This window comes from Bidens hawaiensis, unplaced genomic scaffold, assembly GCF_021521415.1.
Source record: "Bidens hawaiensis isolate Kalapana, Puna unplaced genomic scaffold, B.hawaiensis_p1.1 tig00036037_1, whole genome shotgun sequence".
Classification (NCBI taxonomy): domain Eukaryota; kingdom Viridiplantae; phylum Streptophyta; class Magnoliopsida; order Asterales; family Asteraceae; genus Bidens; species Bidens hawaiensis.
Genome location: NW_027505394.1, coordinates 143,059 through 167,225, shown reverse-complemented (window position 1 = coordinate 167,225; position 24,167 = coordinate 143,059).

The window sequence follows — 24,167 nt, the reverse complement described above, 5'->3', positions numbered from 1 at the left end:
GCCATTGGTTTAAGGGTGATAAGCAATACTAAGATCAAGACGAGTACCCAAAGCTTCTTGAAGTGATTTCCAAAAACAGGAGGTCAAGGTAGCATCGCGATCGGAAATAGTGGTCAACAAGATACCATGATGGCATACAATCTCACGAACATAGATTTGAGAGAGTTGCTCGACAGAGTATTTCTCTCGAATCGGGATGAAGCGAGCCGATTTGGTTAATCATCAATGATTACCCAAATACTATCATTTTGCTTTTGAGTGGGGGATAATTTGTTGCTAAAGTTTATAGCAATGTCTTCCCATTTCCAAACGGGAATAGTAGGTTTCTCGAGTAAACCAAAATGTTTTTGATGTTCGGCTTTAACCTTTGAGCATGTAAGACATTTCGAGACGTAAAGTGTCACGTTCTTTTTCATATCCGGCCACCATTAAATAGATCGAAGTACATCTTATCTGCACTGGGATGCATGGAATATCGTGACATATGAGCTTCGTCAAGAATGAAATTACGAAGTTCATCACGATCGGGAACCCAAAAACGGTAAAGAACTAAAGCAAGTCATAGGGTTTGGTTTTGAGTTGAATTTCAGCTCTACATGACATTTCGTCATACATATTGCCTTCATCAATGGAGGTGCATTGGGCTCGATAGATGCGGTCTTGGAGATCGGTTTATATGATGATGCTATGAAGCAGAACGGATTTGACATTAACGTTACGACTAAGGGCATCATCCACGATATTCGCTTTACCGGGATGGTAGCGATTTTCGCAATCGTAATCACTAAGTAATTCGGCCCATCGACGTTGTCTCATGTTGAGATCTTTTTGGTCAAAAATGTGTTGAAAACTTTTATGATCAGTGAATACAACACATTTCGTGCCATAAAGATAATATCTCCAGATTTTGAGAGCGAAAACGATGGCACCAAATTCGAGATCATGAGTCGTGTAATTCTTTTTGTGAACCTTAAGTTGTCTCGAGGCATATGCAATAACTTGACCTCGTTGCATGAGAACACAACCAAGACCTTGGTTGGATGCATCGTAAAACACCACAAAGTTATCGTTTCTATCGGGAAGGGTTAAAATGGGAGCATGCAAAGCATATGCTTTAGAGTTTGGAAAGCTTATTCTTGTTTCAGTCCCCATTCATAAGGTTTTCCTTATGAGTTAGTGCGGTGAGAGGTAACGCGATTTTGGAGAAGTTTAGAATTAATCGCCGATAATACCCGGCCAAACCAAGGAAAGATCGGACTTCTGTGGGTGTGGATGGAGTTTTCCAATCTTTTACGGCCTTGATTTTGGTGGGATCAACATGAATAACTTTATCGTTGACGATGTGTCCCAAAAATTGAACTTTCTTTAACCAAAATTCACATTTTGAGAACTTGGCATAAAGTTTTTCTTTTCTTAGGAGATCATGAATGGAACGTAAATAATGCTCATGTTCGGCTTTGGTCTTGGAGAAGCTGAGGATGTCATCGATAAAATCAATTACGAATTTGTCCAAGAATGGTTTACAAACGCGGTTCATGAGGTCCATGAATACCTCGGATGCACTAGTTAATCCGAATGGTATAACCATGAATTCGTAATGTCCATACCGAGTACGAAAAGCGGTTTTTGGAACGTCATCTTCATGAACACGCAATTGATGTTAACCCGATCGAAGATTGATTTTGGAAAAACAAGTTGCGCCTTGGAGTTGATCGAAAAGGTCGTCGATTCAAGACAAAGGTAACGATTTTTATTGTGAGTTTATTGAGTTCACGGTAATTGACACACATGTGAAACGAGCCATCTTTCTTTTTCACGAAGAGAACGGGAGCGCCCCAAGGGGAAGTGCTTGGATGGATAAAGCCCTTATCGGAGAGTTCTTGAAGTTGATTCGAAGGAGCTGAACGATAGGGAGCCTTGGATACGGGAGTCACGTCAAGCACAAGGTCAATTCGAAAGTCAACCTGACGAATGGGCGGGAGACCAGAGACGTCTTCGGGAAAAAGGCCGGGAAATTCACAAACAACGGGAATGTCTTGAATTTTCTTTTCTTTGAGGTATTTCACCACCGCTTGGGCTAAGAATGGAATGTACTTTTGGCGCAAGTACTTTAGAGATTGAGAGCATGACATGAGGTTGAGTTTCTTGGGAATCATTTTTCCAAAGACTTTGAGGGTTTTGCAATTGACGAGCGGGATTCAAATAAATTTCTCATAACAAACGACTTCGGCACGGTGCATGATGATCGGGTATTTTGTATATATATTAGTGTATTAATTATGTAGTTTTATTAAATATATTGTTAGAACTTTGGTACTTCATACGTGCTTTTGTATTTCAGTTCGTTGATCGTTAAAGATACTAAAGTGGAGACTTGTACGAGCATGGAATGATATCTCGGGAAGACCGTAGCATGATTTAATGTTTTGGGAAGTGTTACAAGAATTCAGGAAAATTGTGGATGGGAAATCATAAGCTGATGCTAAAACAGAACAAGATGCGTTGACAAAACGCGACCAAGGAGTAAAATGGGCATATCCTAGGCTAGAAAATGAGTTACGGGAGCCATAATATATAAATTTTGGTTTTCTCGACGAAAGGAATCTGAATATGAGGTTTTCTTAGGTCTCGATACGCGATAAGATGGTCATATATCCATCGCGTATCGCGACGGACATAAAAAACGGGAAAAAGCGGGTTCTGACCTATATCTTCTGTTTTACGAACCCTAATCAGTTATCACGACTGGGAGAAGCTATTAGGCAATCTTGGGTGAATTCCAGGGCTAGCAATCGTCTTTTGATCAATCCTAATGGCCTTCCTCATCATATTTGAAGATCTATCGATGACGACGCTCGGCTAATCTCTCCGATTCATTCCCGGGATGTAGAGTTTGTATTTATTTCAGTTTTGATTGTAACCATGAACATACTATTTGTAATTATCTTTGATTGATCTATGAGTATTGATATTTAGTATTGATGCGTATTCAATCGGTTTAGGTTTACGTTGATCGGAACGATTAGTTTGTCAGTTGCTATAGTAATTGCTCATAGGGTTGTTTAACTTGATTGAATACAACGAAGAACACAATTGCCCTTAGTTGAATCACACTGGCAAGGACCATTAACCAGTGCCGTGTGTTAGCGATTGTTGGTGCCTAAGGTTTAACTCGTTAATTAGTCTTTAGTCATTCTATGATAATTAATCTATTAGGTTGCATGAGAAACTGTTTAATTACATTCTTGAACCCTGGGGATGATTCATCTTTGTTAATTGTTTGAATTCGTGAATTTGCTTAATCATTATTATAACCAACCTATTTGTTTGTCTGATCAGCACTAAAATCTGCTACTTCATAATATTAAATCTTGTTTACACGATTTGCATTGACCACATACTCCTGGTGGATACGATACCTTACTTATCTTAGCTAATTAGGTTTTTGCATGACTTAAACGATGGTCATCAGTGCAAAGCTAACCAATCCATACCTACTATGATGTTGAAACTTACAATTTGCATCGGGATGAGGTCGATTGAGAATTCGTGCTTGCAGAAAGTGAGGATACAATTGCGAATGATCGAATCGATGGTGATGGAACTACCATTGGCGACTTCGATAGAAAACGGGCGAGAAAGTTTAGTGCGAGGTAGGGGTGCTCATCGAATCGAATAACGAATTTTCAAGTTATTTCGAATCGAATAATTCGAATAATTTATTTTTTTTGTTGGTATTCGTATTAGATTCGTATTCGTATAAAAGTTGGATTATTCGATTCCTATTCGTATTCGTATTACATCCCATATTCGAAATTCTATTCTATTCTTATTTGAAACTCGAATTCGAATCGAATTCGAATAAATTTGAATTGATTCAAGTTTACATATGTTAAAAACATCAAAATTCATAATCATCAATGTAAAACACATAAATATAAGTTTTAAGTAGCTACAACACCATGTGAAAATAAGTTCAAAATTAAGTATTGGTAAAATTAATAAATATTAGTATGGGTTATTGGGATTTATTATTATGTTTTGACATTTATTATTTAAGGATTTGACCCAAATTAATAATTTAAATATATATTAATATATTATATAATTTGAATTCGAATTTCGAATCGAATCGAATAAAATATCATGAATTCGTATTCGATTCGTATTCTATTACCATACTCAATTACGAATCGAATCGAATTCGAATATTTTGAAATCGAATTCGAATCTTCATATTCGAATTCGAATCGAGTCGAATTTCGAATGTTTCGAATTCGAATCAAATTTTGAACACCCCTAGTGCGGGGTACGGCAAGGATAGATTCAAATTTAAAAGAAACAAAACTCCTATGAGCTTCGGTATCAAATAAAATGGAAGCTAAATGCTCATTTACTAAATACGTACCATTCACCATGTTGTTGGCAACTTGAGCTTGGTTGGCGTTCATCATAAAAGCACACCCTTGGTTGTCGTGGTTGACTTGTTGAGTTGGAGGAGGAGGAGGAGCTTGTATTGCTTACGGGATTGGGAGGAGGAAGGGCTTGCATCGCTTGGAGCGCTTGATCCGGAGGAGCCAAAAGTTGCGGGACTTGAGGTTGATAGGTTTGAACTTGGTAGCTTGGGTTTGGTAGTATGGTGAGGGTAAGATTTGGGCTTGGTTAACAAACGCAAGTCGGGGACAAGCATTGTGGATATGATTCGGATCTCCACAATTGAAACGAGCTCTAGGTTGAGGAAGAGGATGTTGGGCAAAAGGCACGGGACGGTTTTGATTAGATGGAGAAAACCTTGGTGGAGCGGGTTTCCCACGAGAGGCTTCCCAACACACGTTGCTAAGGTGACCATAGCGATTACATTTTGTGCAATGGCGGCAAGCGGAGTAGGAGGGATGATGACGTTGGCAAGTGTTACACAAGGGATGCAAGCCGGAATACGGCTTTCGGTTTTGAGGTGCTTGGGATTGAGATTGAGGTTGGGATGGGTGAGTGACGGCATAGTTTCGGTAGTTGGGTTTGCTTTTCTTCTTGGAGTGGTGGGAATGAGTTGGAGTAGTTTATGGATTGAGGTTGAGGGTCAACTTTGGTGAGGGTTGATGGTTTGGGTGTACTCTTTTCATTGGGTTTCTTGGAGCTTTTGATAGTGAGGGTACCGTCTTTGACATGGTTCTTGTAAATAGCACCGGCTAAGGTAATTGCATCATGAAGGGTTTGCGACTTACTACTCATCACTGAGTCGCGGATTTGCATAGGAAAACCACCGACATACTTGTCAATTGCCCGTTCGAGGGGAGTGACCAAGTGAGGAACCAAGAGACTAAACTCGTGAAGTGGTTGGAGTAGGCGGAGTTGTCACCACTCTCTTGCTTAAGTTCCCAAAATTCGGATTCGAGTTTTTGGAGTTCATGTTTTGGGCAAAATTTCTTCATCATGACTTCCTTGAGCTTGGTCCATGAGTAGGTCATAGCTACTTCCATCCCATTGGTGAACATTTCGCTATTCCACCAAGTGAGGGCGGTTTCCTCGAACATGCTTGAGGCGTATGTGGTTTTCTTGGATTCGGGGCATTCACAAAGATATAACACGCTTTCCATCTTTTTGAATCATTTCAACAAGGTAGTGGCACAGTTCTTACCATAAAACGAGGATGGGTTGGCACCGGTGAATTGTTTCAAGGCGAAAGGTGCGGGGTTAGGTGTGGCTTGGGTAACGGTGGGTTGGCTGGCTTGAATTTAAGTTATTAGTCCAGGAATCATAGCAGCTATTTCTCTAGCAACCATAGCGGCCATCCGACGACCGGAGTTAAGCTTGCGAGTGTTGCGACGTAGGGGAAGCATTCTAAAATAATAAAAGAGAAATGATATAAGTTTGGGGTAATTGATATAACTTTGAGGATGATATGTAAACAAGGGGTGTTAAACGATTGTGAGTCCTAGTGTTATGAGGATGAGGATGTTAAAAAAATATTTTCTTTTGTTAGTAAATTAAGTAAATAGATAAAACGTTAAATCGTTTAAATCTTCAAAGTTTGAAATAATGTGTTAGGATTTAAAAGCGGGAAAACTTGCATGAAACACCATGACTTGTGTTGGAATCGGTCTGCCTAAGACACATATTAGAGTTGATGTGGCTAGTACGTTATGATCCAAGTCGGGTCATACTCAATAATAATCTAAACAAACACCATGATGTTTATTTAAGATATGATCTAACAAATAAATATCAACACTTAAAATATTTAGAAATGGGTTTCTAGATATTTGCACTTGTGTAATATATAAATTATATGGATAATTTATATTTTGAGAGAAGACATTTCATGTTGTTGTTTAAGTTGGATAAATAACAAGTATGAAAGATATGTCACATAATGCATGTTACTTGCTATGCTATGTTACATTATATTATAACATACATAACAATAGGTAACAAATAGTAATAAAACTTGAGTTTGAATTTGTTGGTGGGAAAACAAAAGGGAGGCCGGCCCCCTCTTTCCCCCTCTCTCTCTTGTCTTTATTACTCTTTGTTATTATCGAAGACATGCATTGAACTTGGTTGGTTCAAGGTTTATTTTTGAATCTCACTTTCTCCCTCACACATACAAGAATCATAAACTCTCTCTTCCTTCTCTCTATTATTTTCCGCCAAATTAGAGGTAAACAAGAAGGAGGTTTTCTAAGAACAAATCCTAGCAATACAAGGTGTTTGTTGAAGGCTTGGAAGGGTATACAAGCTTGAGGCTCTTCTCTATTGAAGGCTAGCTGCTCAGACCATCATCTTCTTCATCCTCCTTGCATCTTGAAAGGTTGTATTACATAAACCCCCTATGGTTGTTGATTTTGGTAAGCATTTAATTTCGTATATGAATCCGAGGCGTGGGTTTTACATATATAAGGGTTTTATATTAATCTAAATAACAAGATTTAAAACTAATTTGTCCGTTGTGTTTTTCATATAAATGGGTTTATATGACTTTGGTAATCTTGTTTAAACCCAACAATGGCATCAAGAGCCGCTTATACGGATACATGCTTCAATAGATCTAAAAAAATTTGGGTTTTATGGTGTGGTTCACCATATGGCCAAAATTTTTGTGGCTTTTAGTTACCTCTTGGTTTTTCAAGATTATACTTTACATGCATGTGATAATCTTGAAGAATTAAGTCATTTGGATGATTGGTTGTTTTGTTTTGACAAAACCCGAAACTTTCGGTTTTCCTTATCCTTGGCCGAATGTTTGAGGTTAAAAAGGGGAAACATTTTAAACATGTAATACTTGCATATTTGGATGTGCATTTGGATGTTCATAACCTAGCCATGACATTGTGTTTGGATGTGTGTTTGTGTTGCGATTTATTCAATTTTCAATTTGGTTGTAATATTCTTTTATTTGGGTTTGTAATCTATTTATTCATTTCATATTGGTTTGTAATAATAAGTATATTAGTTGTATTTCTTTTACTAGAGAAAAATGTATTAGGATATATTTTTGGTAAAAGAAGAAGAAACAAAGTTAGGATTTTGGTTTTGGGCCTTAATGGACCTCATTGTCCAAGATGGGATTCTAGCCCAATAACCAAAGCCAAAACTTGGAGGCCCATGGAAGTAAGGAACTGATGTTGGAGCCCAAAAAGAAGCCCATGTAAAATGAAGAAGTCACAACACAAAAGTGGACACTTAAGGCATTTGGATGCGGAATCAATTAGGAGATCACCGACACCTGCCTTTTTTCACTTGGACAGGCCTTTGCTCACCTGGACATGACTTTGTTCACCCGGACATGCCTTTGTGCATTTGGTTCCTATGAGAGACTTTTGGCACACTTGTTTTGGTCAACAAGTGTGGTCAAGATTAGGAGGCTATGTTTATGAACTTATGGTTGTTTATTTATGCTTGCATGATTGATTTATATATTTTGTATATCTTATATGGATAAAGATAATTAACAAACTTAATATCAACAACTTGCATAAAATTGGTTCCTTAGAAATCATTAGGTAATAAAATTGGTTTTATTAAAGGTTGATGATTTCATAATAAAATGGGTTTTATTAAAAGGAACTTTGAATATTGGTTTTCAAACAAAGTACCATACATTTGAATGCATGCAAATGCAAGGTACATAAATGGTTTTCCAATCTAGAATTTAGAAAACTTAAATCCCTTTTAAAACAAGTTTAACATCATCCTTTTATACAACACTCGAATCACTTAGGAACTCGACGTGGGATAAAGGTCACCTAACCACATTGGAGAAAACTTGTGAGTTTGAGGTGGATTTACCATATTTGTGGGATAAAGGTCACCTAGCCACTTGTATGTCAAATTCACATGTGTGTGTAAGTAGGACGACTTGATTTGGAAACCATGTGAATAGGGTCACCGAAGCATGGCGTACAAAGGTGTTGATGGGATTAAACATGCCAAATAAACATATGAGATTTAACATATCCCATAAAACTAGAAGTTGCAAAGGGTTGCAATCGTCAAACGTTGACTACCTTGTTAATTCAATAGTAGGATAAAGGTCACCTAACTACTATGTGAATGTAACGTTGGGTTCTAGATTTTAATCATTAATTGTCTTAAAGACATAAAGGGTATTAAAGATTAAAATTAGTTTATTTGATATCGAAAATACTAAAATTGAGCTTTGTTAAATTATGTAGATGTTCGCAATCAACAATCCACCTAACACAATTATCTCACCCTTTCATAACATATCACTAAGAGCTATACTTGATAAGGATCTTCTTAACTATAACCTCTTCAAGTGACTCAATAAGATAGACTTACTAATTCCAACTTCCCAAAACTTCCCAAAGATTCAATCCATAAAGAATCATTACAAATCTTTATACTTGAAAAAGTTTCTTACTTCTATATCATTATTTGAGTCAAGTTTTACAGTAAAGACTCCATTTGATTATCATAATAAAGATCATTTTCTTTTTCTTTTCGAATGGAATTCTCAATGATGTAAAGCAAATAATCTAAATAGATCGAACAATGAAAATAAATAGAATTGTTAAATATTTAAAATTTTATTTTTTAAGTAAGTATGAAAACTCTTTTTCACAAAAATAGAAAGACTTTTTGTCACTGAAATAGGATAACAATACATACCGGATAACAATACATACCTATAGGCTAAGCACTTCTTTATGGATTGGTATCAAAATTTAAGAACTGTTCTCAAACAAGAAAGAAATCCTACATATTGGACGATTCCCGATGAACCAAACATTGACGATTTAGATGCATATAACGATTGGTTGAAATACACCGAGGATACAGTGCAAGTTTCTTGCCTCATGTTGGGAACTATGATTCCCAAGATTCAAAAGGATTTTGAACATCATGTGGCAAATGACATGATCACCCAACTTAAGGAAATGTTCCTTACTCAAGATAGAGTGAAACGCTTCGAAGCGGTTCGAGCGCTTCATGCATGTCATATGGAAGAAACCCAATCGGTTTTATCTTATGTACTTAAGATGAAAAGCCACATTGATCGACTCGAATGGATAAATTGTCCCGTCTCAAAAGAGTTAGCCACGGATATGATCCTTAATTTCCTAACTAAAAGGTTTGATACTTTTGTCATGAATTATAACATGAATGGATGGGACAAAAGCATTGGTGAGCTTCACGTAATGCACAAAACGGCCGAAGCGGGAATGGGTAAAAGGTTTTACCGGTTCTCACGATAAATGAAGGTGGCAATAAGAAGAGGCATCACCCGGAATCTAAGGCAAAGGTTGCCAAAGGTAAGGGACATGTCAAGCGAAAGTTAAAAGTAAAGGCTAAAGCGAAACCAACCAAACCAAAGGAGAAGAAGCTAAAGGTTAGCTTGGAGGACCCATGCTTTGGTTGTGGTGAGAAATGACATTGGATGAGGAATTGTCCAACCTATCTCAAAGAATTGAAAGCAAAGAGGGATGTGGGGCAAACCTCGGGTACAACTTTCATGATCCTTATTGATCTTAATGTTATTTCTGCTAACACATGGGTATTGGATACCAGATGTGGAACTCATATTTGCAATTTGTTGCATGAGTTCAAAAGAAATAAGCATTTCAAGAAAGGAGATACAAGTCTCTTCATGGGCAACGGAGCAAAGGTTGATGTTGAAGCCCAAGGAGACTATATTTTGAAGCTTAAATGGTTTGGAAGTTTTTTTGAAAAACATTTTGAATGCTCCTAGTTTGACTAGGAACATTATCTCTGTTTCTCTTTTAAGACAATATGGTTATGATTTAAAGTTTGTGGACAATGGTATTTGTATTTTCATGAATAATGTCTTTTATTTTAAAGCAATTCTGTTTAATGGCATTTATGAATTTGTTCATGATAACACATCCTTTGATAACACGTTGTACCAATCAAGCACCAAGAAACTCAAAATGGATTTGAGTAAGACTTATCTTTGGCATTGTCACCTTGGTCACATAAACAAGGATCACATAAGTACACTTCAAAAGAATGGTCTTTTGGAATCAAATGATGATTCATTTGATAAGTGTGAATCTTGTTTACAATGAAAGATGACCAAGGAACCCTTTAGTGGAAATAACGAAAGGGTAAAAGACTTATTAGGTATCATACATTCGGATGTATATGGTCCTTTTAAGGAAATGACAAGGAATGGTGAAAGATACTCCATTACCTTTATCGATGATTGTAGTCATTATGGGTATGTGTACTTGTTAAGACACAAAGATGAAGCCTTTGAAATGTTCAAAGTATTCCAAAATGAAGTAAAAAAATAACTCAACAAAACCATCAAAGTACTTCATTCGGACAGAGGAGGTGAATACCTTAGTGATTCTTTTCAAGATCATCTTAAGAGTTGTGGAATCATCTCACAGCGCACTCCACCCGGAACACCACAACACAATGGTGTATCCGAAAGGAGGAATCGAACTCTATTGGATAGGGTTCGATCTATGATGGCTAGAAGCACATTGCCTCTATCATTTTGGGGTTTCACATTGCTCTTGGCAGCCCGTATTTTAAATATGACACCAACCAAGAAAGTGGATAAGACACCTTTTGAAATATGGCATGGAAGGGTTCCATCATTATCATATTTGAAGGTATGGGGTTTTGAGGCTTATGTTAAGCACAACACCAAAAACAAACTTAAAAGCCGATCCACTAAGTGTATCTTTGTAGGATATCCCAAAGACTCTATGGGATATTATTTCTACAACCCAACCGAGCAAAAGTTGTTCATTGCTCGAAATATCGAGTTCTTGGAAACTAAGTTCCTTATGGAAAGAACTAGTAGAATGGTGGAACTCGAGGAGGATCGAGAACCACAAGCCAATAAACGTTTGGTTGATACTAGCACTCAACAAGAGGTTGTTGAGAATGATCAAATGGTTGATCAAGACACACAAAACGTTCGAAAATCTGGTAGAATTAGTAATCCACCTGAAAGATATGGATTTTTCATGGATGGATGTTATGTGGTAGATTCGGATGAACCCACCACATACCACGATGCAATGTCACAATCCGATTGTGACAAATGGCTTGAAGCTATGAACGTTGAGATGCAACCCATGCATGACAACCAAGTATGGGATTTGGTTGTACCATCTCTTAACTCCAAACTGGTTGGAAGTAAGTGGGTTTCCAAATGGAAAACCGATATGCATGGAAACTTTGATACCTATAAAGCAAGACTTGTAGCAAAAGGTTTTACTCAAACTCAAGGGGTTGATTATGATGAGACCTTTTCGCCCGTGGCAATGCTAAAGTCTATTAGGGTATTATTTGCCATATTCGCATATTATGACTATGAGATTTGGCAAATGGATGTAAAAACCGCTTTTCTAAATGGAAATCTTAAAGAAGATGTCTATATGGTTCAGCCAGAAGGTTTTGTTGATCCACAACATCCTAATAAAGTATGCAAGTTAAAGAAATCAATCTATGGATTGAAACAAGCATCTAGAAGTTGGAATCACCGCTTTGATGAGGAGGTCAAGAAATTTGGATTCATCAAGAACGCTGATGAGGCTTGTGTGTATAAGAAAGCTAGTGGGAGCATATTTACTTTCCTAGTATTGTATGTTGATGACATACTATTGTTTGGGAAAGACATTCCAACCATGGAAGGTGTAAAATCTTGTCTTGGGAGCTGTTTTTCCATTAAAAGATCTTGGTGAAGCCGCCTATATATTGGGAATAAAGATCTATAGGGATAGATCAAGGAGGTTGATAGGTTTAAACCAAAGTGCATACATTGATAAAATCTTGAAAAGGTTCAAGATGGAGAACTCTAAGAAAGGTTTAGTACCTATTCAAAGAGGAAAGATATTGAGTGCGACTCAATGTCCAATCTCAAATGATGAGCAAGAGAAAATGAAAGGAATCCCATACGCTTCGGCTATAGGATCGATGTATGCCATGATATGCACTAGACCGGATGTGTCATGCGCTTTGAGCATGACAAGTCGATACCAACAAAATCCGGGAAGTCGCCATTGGAAGGCGGTTAAGAGCATACTAAAATACCTTAGAAGGACTAAGGATATGTTTCTAATATATGGCTCTGGTGAGGAGGAACTCGTTGTAGAGGGTTACATGGATGCGAGTTTCCAAACTGATCGAGATGATTCTCGATCACAATCGGGATATGTTTTCGTTATGAATGGTGGGGTCGTCTCTTGGAAGAGCGCAAAACAAGATGTGGTAGCATTGTCCACCATTGAATTGGAATGCATCGCCGCCTCATTGGCAGCTCAAGAAGCTGCGTGGATAAGAAAGTTCATTGCTGATCTAGGGGTGGTCCATACCATTCGGGACCCTCTAGAGATCTTTTGTGACAACGAGGGTGCGATTGCTCAAATCAAGGAACCTCGCTCACATCAAAAGACAAGGCACATTGAGCGGAGATTCAACTACATAAGGGGTGAAGTTGAAAAGGGAAATATATGTATTCACAAAGTTCACACCGATCATGTAACACCCCGGCTAAAGCGGAAACGCCTGAGTGTGACGTACAGATTGCCCAAAACACATGTGACACTATTAAGTGGCAATATTATCATTAATTCATTCCAAAGCATCAAGTACACAAGTTATTTCAAATGAACAAACACACGGGAAAAGGAACAAAACAAACATCTTGTTTATTATCTAGATAACCTAACTTCTAGTATCCTCTTCATTTCATCCTCTAATGAAAGTACCTGTAGCATATATATAAAATAAAGTCAACTAATTGAATAGTTGGTGAGTTCACACGGTTTAAATACTACATAAAAACCATACAATTCCATGTAAACTTGTGAAAAACACATAATCAATGGTCCATGAGTGTAAAGAATAAATGAAGGTCTTTTCCAGTTGGGATTGTGCACCAACGTACTCAGATCGGAGTCCCTTCCACTAGAAACAATGGTCCTGAGTGCAAAGGGGGGCGTACGATCATACTTATCGAAGAAATCCATGCTCGTAATATTTGAGCAAGTAGCAAGTAAACACACAAGTCCATGTAACGAATTGTAGTTTGTAAATAATGATTAAACGAAATTGTAATTTGGATAGGATATATATGCTACCCCCAAAAGTAGTAAAAGAGTAAAAAAGGGGATGTGAGAAACTCGCCTTTGATATTGGAGACAACTTGAAATAATAACCAAAAGCGAGTTAACAAACGAATGAATTGAATCTCACGAAACTATAAATAATAAAGAAGATACAAAAATCAAGGACTAGCTACCGGAATTATAAAGTTAATTAACTTATGGTAAATGGGGACTTGGGGATTTTTAATGAGTTTAACAAAAATGAATAAAGTGTATGTAAATCATTTGATGCTTATAAGTTGAAGAATGATTTGTAGACTAATAATATAACTTATTAATATAAGATTAAATAACATTATTAATAACAATTTATGATTAAACATTTTTTTCCAAGTAACATAATTAATTAATTAACTTAAATGTTTTGTATGAATTCTCTTAAAGAAAATTATAAATAGTAGTTATGTTGAAATAAAATAAACAATAATTAATTTACTCAATTATTAATTCAAAGATATGAAGTATGTTATATCTATTGTAAAATATTTTTTATATAAAATAAATTTTTATAAATAATCTTATTTAAAAGAAAGTATATAAGTTATGATGATCAACGAATCATAAGATTTAGATAAATATATATTCATGTTTGTTCTTGCAAAATAACTAGGCTTGATCCAAGATTTAGAAAAATCAAAGTGTTTATCTTAGATATCCATGATCATAATGATTCTTAAAACCAAGATATAATATTTTTATGATAAAGTAACATGATCATGAAGAACAACTTATGAACAAGTATGAACATTCAAGATAAAATCAAAACAAAAGCTATAAAATGCTTGAAATGGTAAAAACTTACTTGTTAGTGCTCTTAAACTTAAGAAAAGAATGGATTGAGATGTGAAAATAATGGAGGATTTGTCCTCCTTTTATATTGAAAATATAGAGTTGTTATGTCTTAAGGAAATTATGAAAATTAATCATATTTAATATAATTAAAACACAAATCAGCAATTGTTTAATAGGGTATTCAAAAGGTTTAACTATTTTAATAAATTTTATTGAATTAAAACATTCATTAGTTTTTATTAGTTAAGTAACATATGAAAAGATGATGATAATAATAAAATTAATAATAATAATTATAAATAATAACAGTAGTAGTTGTAGTTAATTAATAATTCTAGTAAATTGCATGGGACATGTACATAAATATATGATCTTGATTATGAATGTTTTAAATGAGTATGTAATACTACAATGGTGGTGAAATGTATAATTGCATAGAAATGATCACATGAAATACATTAATGAAAATTGAGATTAATTAATAATATTATAAGAATATATATAATTTAAATATAAACAAAACCGAAAGTTTAAAATGGGTCGGGTTTTCGGGTTTGAAAAGTAACGAATGTTACAGGACTTACAACTTTTAGAAATTTCGTCCCGAAATTAAAATAAAATTTTTTTAAAGAGAACAACTAATAAACGAAGTTGTTGGAAATTTTATTAATTTTATACATGCATAATTAAAATAAAATAACGTAGATCTTTGAATGACCCGGAAGAACACCACAAATATGAAATATGACAAGGACACTTATATATAGGATGTACCAGTGGCGTATCCACCATGCCCTTATCATATTGTATTTGCCCCGTTCTCCAAAAATCATTCCAAGTTCTGAGTTATTTCACACAACCGGACTTATTATATTTTCCATGCAAGGACTATGATAATTACGTGTCGACCCATAATTACCTCTATCGTCGGATGGTCCATATAACTTGCTCTATTGTGTGGTTTTAAGACATAGACTTTATAATTACATAAAATTCTCATATAGAACGTTGAAAAAAAAAATAATGAATTAAAAAGGTAAAAACATTACAAATCACATTGATAGACCATTTAGGCCAAGGACAACGCGAAAACACTAAGTCAAGTAAATGAAATCATCGTGTCTAAACCAAGTAAACAATGTTGAAAACGAAATAAACGAGGTAATGAAATTAAAGAATGAAACATTTAGAATTATAAACATCGTAACACATAATTGAAATAATGGGGTCGAGAATAGCGTGGTAAGTAAACGTAGAATTTAACCAACGAAATATGAAAATGTAAATTGATAACGCATTGGGTTCGAGAATAGCTTAGATAAACGAAACATTTAAGTATCAAAATATCATGATGCTTAACAAATGGAAATGGCAGCTCAATTAATGGTAATATTGAGATGAAATAAAGTGAACATTACAACATATAAATTAACAATTTGAAATAAAACGGATAAACGAATTTATATTATCACAATATTAAAATTCCATTAAGTTTATGGAAGAAAAGTACCAATAGCAACCTTGACTTTATCAAAGTAAGTAGTTGAAACTTCGAGATTAAAATAAATCGTTGGTTTGAGATCAAAAATAACGAATTGATTCAAATAAAAAAAATATTGAGTGGAATGAGAACAAAAATTACCAAAGCAATTCGTGTGAAAAAGTAAAAATAACATAAACTTAGAATGTACATAGGACACAGTTCCGGTTCAAAGTAAACGAACTTATTTAAAGAGAGTCGGTCATAGATGCTCAAATGTAGAGATTTTTAAAATAAAAATACGGTTCCTATTAGGTAACTATGTACACATACATGTTCATAGTCCCAATGATCCACTTAACGGTTACGTTGATGGGAAATTGGTCATAGATCACAGAATTCGAGATAACAAACGTAAACCGATTTAATGAAGCGAATAAGAATAATGTACGAATTTACGTTTTGTAAAATACAAACGAATATGGATCAAAGATCAATGAACAATCAAAATAAACTTCGTAAACAATATTCTAAAGACGTGGATGTAAAATCAATTTGGGTATGTCCGAAAAATATGTGAAGGAGAAGTTAAAGAAAATAAAATGCAGCTTGCGACGCTTGTCTTCTCGAATGTCGATTTATTTGGGGTATGAGAGGTTGACATGGGAGGTGGTGCCATGATTTCTTAGCCAAAACTCATTGGCGAAAATCGGTTATAAATCGTGGTGTTTTTATGTAACATTCGTTACATTTAAACCCGAAAATCCGACCCGTTTTAAATTTTCGGTTTTTATTTATAAATGTATGTATAAAACATATTATAATATCCAACTCCATAATAAAATATACATTCAACATTTCTAATCCCCGATGTGATACCCGGCATTTTCAGTTAAATCCTGTTGACTATGTCAGTAAACCCAGTTAGTTCTGTTAACTAAGTTAATGAACTCCCATGCATATAGTGTCATGTATGCATACATTGAGTCAATGGTGTCGTTGGTGATCTAAGTGAGAGTAACTAGTTATTGATAACTAGAATAATAAACTTGTCACACATGTTATAATATATGATAGGTTATATAAATTTGTCACACATGATATGTTACATGTATTATATATGGTGGGTGAAATTGTGTTACATGCTACATGATTAGTTGTTGTATACTTATATATTGTAGGATAAGTGAATAATTAAAATAACATAACCTATGATATATTACATGACAAGTAACAAAAAGACTAGTACACAACATATGGTTACTAGAAAATGTTTATAATAGAATGTAACATGTCACATGTAATAAAAACTAAAGTTTAATAAAATTAATTATATCTTAATGATTGAGTTAATGATGAGTAAATAAGAATTAAGGTTATAACTTTTCTTTTTCTTCCTTTTGGCCATCCATATCATATCACACACACATACATTTTATTTTTCTAAAACACTCTCAAAATATCATAATCTAGTGGGTAATTCTTGGAACAAATAGTGATATAGAACTGATCAAGCAAGTAAGTAAGCATGGTTAATATATATTTTGTTTATGTTTGTTTGATTTGGGATTGTGGGATTGAGTATCCAAACACATGTAATCATAAGAAATAAAAGATGATCAAGTTGATGGTTTTAAAAGAAATTGTGTGTCTTGTCATAAAAGAAAATATGGAAACCTTTAAATCAGTAAAATAATAAAATACATGAGATTTGGTTATAGAAAATGGTTCCTTGATTATTAAAGATCATAAGGATATAAGAATCATGATTTTTGTGACTTTTGGTTTGAATCTTCTTGTTGACAGATTCTGTGTTTTAGATTGTAGATAGAATAAATTGATGATACGTTAGTGTTTCTGATTGATTTGTGATACTACGATTAAGTACTTTGAATCTAGTTTTTAAAAAGTCAAGAATCATAATGTTTGGACTTTGTTTGACTAGTTTTTATTAATTTACAAAATCAGGTTGCAATCCTGATTGAAAGAGAAATTTACTGAGTTGTGTTGTAAATTGTATAACTTGAGATTGAAAATAGATATGGGTGTTATTCCACTTCTGAAATGTTATAAATTGAATCAGGAATCTAATACAATTGGACTTGCATCAATTGGACATATATGGAATTTTTAGTAAATATTTACATTCTGTTGTGCTGATAAGGTAGCTGAAAATAGGTTGCTGTAGTGTATGAATTTTCATGATGTTTGTGAGTGTTGAAATATTACAAGAAAATTTTATGTTGTTCCTAATAATTGAAGATATCTGTGGGAATTATTTGGTAAATTATTTGCATGTTTTGACTGGTTAGAAAAATAGGTTTTGGTGACTTAAAACCTGCCCAAATTTATCCAGCATGTTGTTTGGTAAAAATAGTTGTAGTTTATACAAAGATTGTTGTGTTATATTGAATTTGACTTTATTTGTCAACTTGAAATTATTTGACTAAATGATTGGTCTTACTTATGATAAATTAAGTTGGTAAAAGTGTGACTTAGTCATAGGGTTGCATGAAAAATGATTAATTGCAAATTACATGATCGACTGTTAGGTTGCGACTATGAATATCTTATGATTATTTTAAGTCTAGATAATTGGTCAAAAGCCACCAACGGCTCTTCGGTCAACATTTAGGGTCAACGGTCAATATTTTGGTCAACGGTCAATATTTTTAGTCAACGGTTAACAACAAGGACCTTTTGGTCAAAAGTCAACGAAAGTCAAACTTTGGTCAAATTTTAATAATCTGTGGGATTGTTTGGATACTAAGGATTCTAGGAATCGCCTAGAAAATACTTATAGTGCTTGTATGAATATCTACATTTTATAAGTCGTCAGTTAATATTAATTTTTATGCTTTTAATTCTAGTTCGTGAAGTTCAATTGATTCGATTTCATTTACGTACTTTCGGTTTTATTTCAAGTTTGTCTTCAACATCAAGGTGAGTTTCTCACACCCCCTTTTTAACGCTTTTACATGTTTTGGGGGTAGCATATATATCCTATCAACATTGTAATTTCGTTTATTTATTATTTACAAACTACAATTTGTTACATGAACTTGTGTGTGTATTTGCTTACTTGTTCAAAGATTACTTGCTCATGGTTTCCTCATTAAGTATGATCATAAGCCCCCCTATGCACTCAGGACCTCGATGTTATGAGTGGAATAGGGACCCCCGATCCGAGTACATTGGTTGTTACCAATTAGAAAAGACACTTACTTGCGCTATTATCCGAGTACGTTGGTGCACAATCCCAAATGGAAAGGACTTTACTTGCTCATTTACACTTGTTCATGGAATTGTAGATTTTTATGTACTTATATCAAAACTTGTGTGAACTCACCAACTATTCAGTTGACATTATTTTATATATATGCTACAGGTACCTTATTTAGAGAATGCTGCCGTGACGAGGACACTAGAACTTAGGTTATAATAATAAATGGACAATTTGTTAATTGTTCTTGTATTTTCCTTGTATTTCTGACTACAAACTTGTGTACATGATGTTTAAATTAGTTAATGATATTATTGTCACTTAATAGTGTCACATGTGTTTTGAGCAATCTGTACGTCACACTCGGGCGTATTCCGCTTTAGCCGGGGTGTTACATTTTATATCTCATGGTGAAATAAGATTTATTTTATTTTTATTTAGGCAAAAAGTGTTTAGCTATCGCTAAGACTTGCAAATTTTATGAAATCTTAAACGTAAAAACAAATGTTTTCTTTTGACCAGCGGCCTAGGAAAAAATTGTCAGATAACTTGACTTGTTGAATGAAATATAGCCTCAAAAGGGCTTAAGATTTGTTTGAAACGAAAAGTTTACTTTAAATACGGTTTGAAATAATAATTACATTATTATTAGAGGTGACGATAATAATAATATTACTGATCATAATAATAATAAAAATATTATTGAATAAAAAAATAATTTCAAAAGGGCTCAAAACTTGTTTGAAGCAAATATTTTACTTTTAATATTAATATATAATAGTAGTGATGATGATACTAGTAATAATAATATTACTAATATCAATAATAATAAAAATATTAACACTAATAATAATAACAATTCTAATAATAACCATATTGATAATTATCGTAATAATAATAATGATGATGACGGTGATGGTACTAATAATAATAATATTAGTAGTAGTAATATTAGTAATGGTGATAATATTAATAACTTTAATAATAATAATAATTAAGATAATAAGGTTTGTTTTTTTTTAAGAATCCATTTGACTGAAAGTTAAAAATAACTAAGCCTTATGGGAAGATGCAACCGCTAGAGATACCTGAGTGGAAATGGGAACACATCACCATGGATTTCATAACTAAGCTACCTCGTACAGCTAAGCAACATGATACCATCTGGGTGATTGTGGACCGTTTGACCAAGAGTGCTCACTTTCTGCCCATACTAGAGTCCATCTCGTCAGAAACGTTAGCAAGCTTGTTCATCAAAGAAGTTGTAACCAAGCATGGAGTACCGTTATCGATCGTGTCTGATAGAGATACACGGTTTACTTCGAGGTTCTGGAATAAATTCCATGAAGCTATGGGGACGAGGTTGAACATCGGCACGGCGTATCATCCTCAAACTGATGGACAGTTTGAAAGGACGATCCAAACCCTTGAGGATATGCTACGTGCTTGTGTTTTAGATTTTGGTGGAAGTTGGGATGATCATCTGCACCTGGCAGAGTTCTCCTATAACAACAGTTACCATTCAAGTATTGGTATGCCACCCTTTGAGATGCTTTACGGTAGACGATGTAGAACCCCGGTGTGTTGGGGTGAGATTGGTCAGAAAAAAATGGGAAGCCTTGAAGTGGTTCAAGAAACGTCTTCAAAGTTCGATCAGATCAAAGCAAGAATGAAATCCGCTCAAGACAGACAAAAGTCTTATGCAGATAAGCGGCGACGACCAATTGAGTTTAACGTTGGCGACAATGTGATGCTTAAAGTCTCGCCTTGGAAGGGAATTATCCGTTTTAGAAAGAGGGGGAAATTGAGTCCGAGGTACATTGGACCGTTCAAGATTGTATATCGTGTGGGTGAAGTAGCTTATAAACTGGATTTACCCGATGAGTTGGAAGGAATTCATTCAACCTTCCATGTTTCTCATTTGAGGAAGTGTCTAGCTGATGACACGTCTCACGTGCCGTTGATGGACATTGAGGTTGATGAACAATTGAACTACATCGAGCAACCGATAGAGATCGTTGATCGCAAGGAGAAGCAGCTTCATCACAAGATTATACCTCTGGTAAAAGTGATATGGAAACACCGCAAAGGATCAGATGCTACTTGGGAAGCCGAGGATGAGATGCGCAAGTTTTACCCTAGTTTGTTTATGTAATAGTTAGGTTTCGGGGACGAAACCTCTTTAAGGAGGGAAGACTTGTAACATCCTAAAATTTTAATGTTGAATAAAGAAAGTTATGTTTAGTGATTTCGCGTTAATTATTGGATATCGAGTAAGGAGCGGATCATGGACTTGGATTAATTGAGATGGGTTAAATGAGAATGGGCCTTAGGTCCATGGGATTTAAGGGATATAAATATCCCCTAAACTCTAAAATATCTTTCATTTCACCATATTCTCTTACACTCCAAAACACACACACCTCACACCAACACCGCCGCCGGCCGAGGGAAGAACCGAGTCAGATCCGAGAGAGAGAGCGATTAGTTGTGATAACAAGTAAAACAAGATCCAAACAAGCTCAGAAAGGTATGATTCTTGATCTTTGAAGTTTAAAGATCCAAGTTTTATAGTGTAGATACGACCGAAAATGGTCGGGAAGCGTAGTGGGTGATGTCGAACCTTAACAAGGGTGTTAAAATCGCCAAAATGCTCAATAAAAACCAAAACAGCGGCTGATCTGGGCAACTTCGCCTGCAACTGGGCAACTTCGCCTTCAAAGCGATAACTTCGCCTTCAAAGCGATAACTTCGCCTGAGGCCAAGTTCGCCTAATTGATAACTTCGCTTACGGCTAAGTTCGCCTGATGACATCTTCGCCTAGAGCTAAGTTCGCCTGAGGCTTAACTTCGCCTAAAGCCAAGTTCGCCTGATGACAACTTCGCCTAAAGCTAAGTTCGCCTAAGGTTTAACTTCGCCTAAAGCTAAGTTCGCCTAAGGTTTAACTTCGCCTAAAGCCAAGTTCGATTAGAAAATAAATTAAAAAAAAAACCTAATGAAAAATGTGTTAAGACAGTTAATGTAAATAAAATTTTTCCAAGCTGACCTGGCAGCTCGACCCCAGCCAGGGGCTCTGCCCCTTGGACCCTGCTAGGGGCTGCCGCCCCTAGACCCCGCTGCCAGGGGCGCTGCCCCCGGACCCCCGTTCGTTGTGGGTAGTAGTTAAGACTAGAAAGATGATATGAGTAGTGATAGTTGTTTGATACGTATACTTGTTATACAGTCAGTCGTGCACAACTGAAGAAAGGGATTACGATTAACGGTGAACGTAACCGTGTTCAGGTGAGTTTCTAGCCCCATTCCTTGTTATGTTTTCGGGGCTGTGTGCATACTTGATGTGTTGATTAATACATTTATCCTAAGTGATAAATGTATGCCATATGTGATATATGTGATATGAATGGATGATTGCTTGATGGTACGTGAACGATCTTCGGATATTGCACGTACTGTCAGGTTGTAACGCTAGGTATAAGGTAAGTATGTTATGTATGCTTATGTGTATGAATGTGATAAAGTTAATAAAAGAAGGAAAGGATGGTTGTATGGTAACGAAGAGGGAATCGAACCCTACTAATATTCGAGAACTAGGGAACCGAACCCTACTAATATTCGAGGAAGGAGGGTACCGAGCCCTAATAATACTCGAGGTATGATGTATGGTTGTATGGTAACGAAGAGGGAATCGAACCCTACTAATATTCGAGAACTAGGGAACCGAACCCTACTAATATTTGAGGAAGGCGGGTACCGAGCCCTAATAATACTCGAGGTATGATGTATGGTTGTATGGTAACGAAGAGGGAATCGAACCCTACTAATATTCGAGAACTAGGGAACCGAACCCTACTAATATTCGAGGAAGGAGGGTACCGAGCCCTAATAATACTCGAGGTATGATGTATGGTTGTATGGTAACGAAGAGGGAATCGAACCCTACTAATATTCGAAAACTAGGGACCAGACCCTTATAATATCTGTGATGTTAGGGACCAGACCCTTATAATATCTGTGATGTTAGGGAATCGAACCCTTCTAATATTCGAAAACTAGGGACCAGACCCTTATAATATCTTTGAGGTTATAGGGCGAAAGGCTCTTTAAAACGTATGATTATGTATGTAAAGAAAGTATGAAGGTAAAAATGAAAGTAAAAGCACTTAGGTGTGTATGAAAGAAAGTTAAGAGGTTAAGTATGAAATGTAAGAATGTATTGTATGATTATGTGATTAACTAGAACTCACTCAGCGTAGCTGACTTTTAGTATGCACGCAGGTGAGTAGGATGAGGCAGCTCGCTTGAGGAGACACGTGGCACTGAATAAGAGTCTGGCATCTGAAGACTTATGATGTTTTAATTTTAATGCTTTAATGTTGAAAGACAAAGGATGTTTTGAGACAAGTTATGAATTATGTAATGTTTTATGAAAGTTTTATATTCCGCGTAAATGTTTTAATTAACTCTGATATTTAGAACTGTGTTTATGAGTAAATCTAACACGAAAGTAGGGCTACCGGTAACGGGGCCTTACACATATGATTGAGACAAATGATTAGGTACATGTCTCGCAGATGGGTGGGTGGCGTTGAGTTTGGGTAGGTTTTAGTAATAAGTGGTAACTGAATCTACCATAGATTGAAGCATATCAACGTTTCGGGGAAGTAAAGTGGTGGAATTTACACATACTACACAAAGGGTGTCTTTCAGCATGAGGCCTTTCGGTTGGGTTTAGTTTGCGTTTCCAAGAATGGTGTTGGGTTTGAATTTGAATTAACTATAGCGATGAAGGTAGGTGCGGTCAAACGTGGGGTGATCGGGATTGCGGAGGCCGTTTACTTGATAACTTGGATTGTCATTTCGCCGGTTGAGTGCGACAATTAGGAAAACGAGAAGGCGTGATACGAAACGTGAAGCATTTGCGTGACTTGGGATGTAAGTATGAAAACGACTAATAGATAAATCAATGAAAACAACTGCAAGGTTCAAGTTGGTTCTCACGAATAGATCTCAGATCAGGCTACCATCAGCTGAAGGTGAAAGAGGCAGACATCCCTAAGACAGCGTT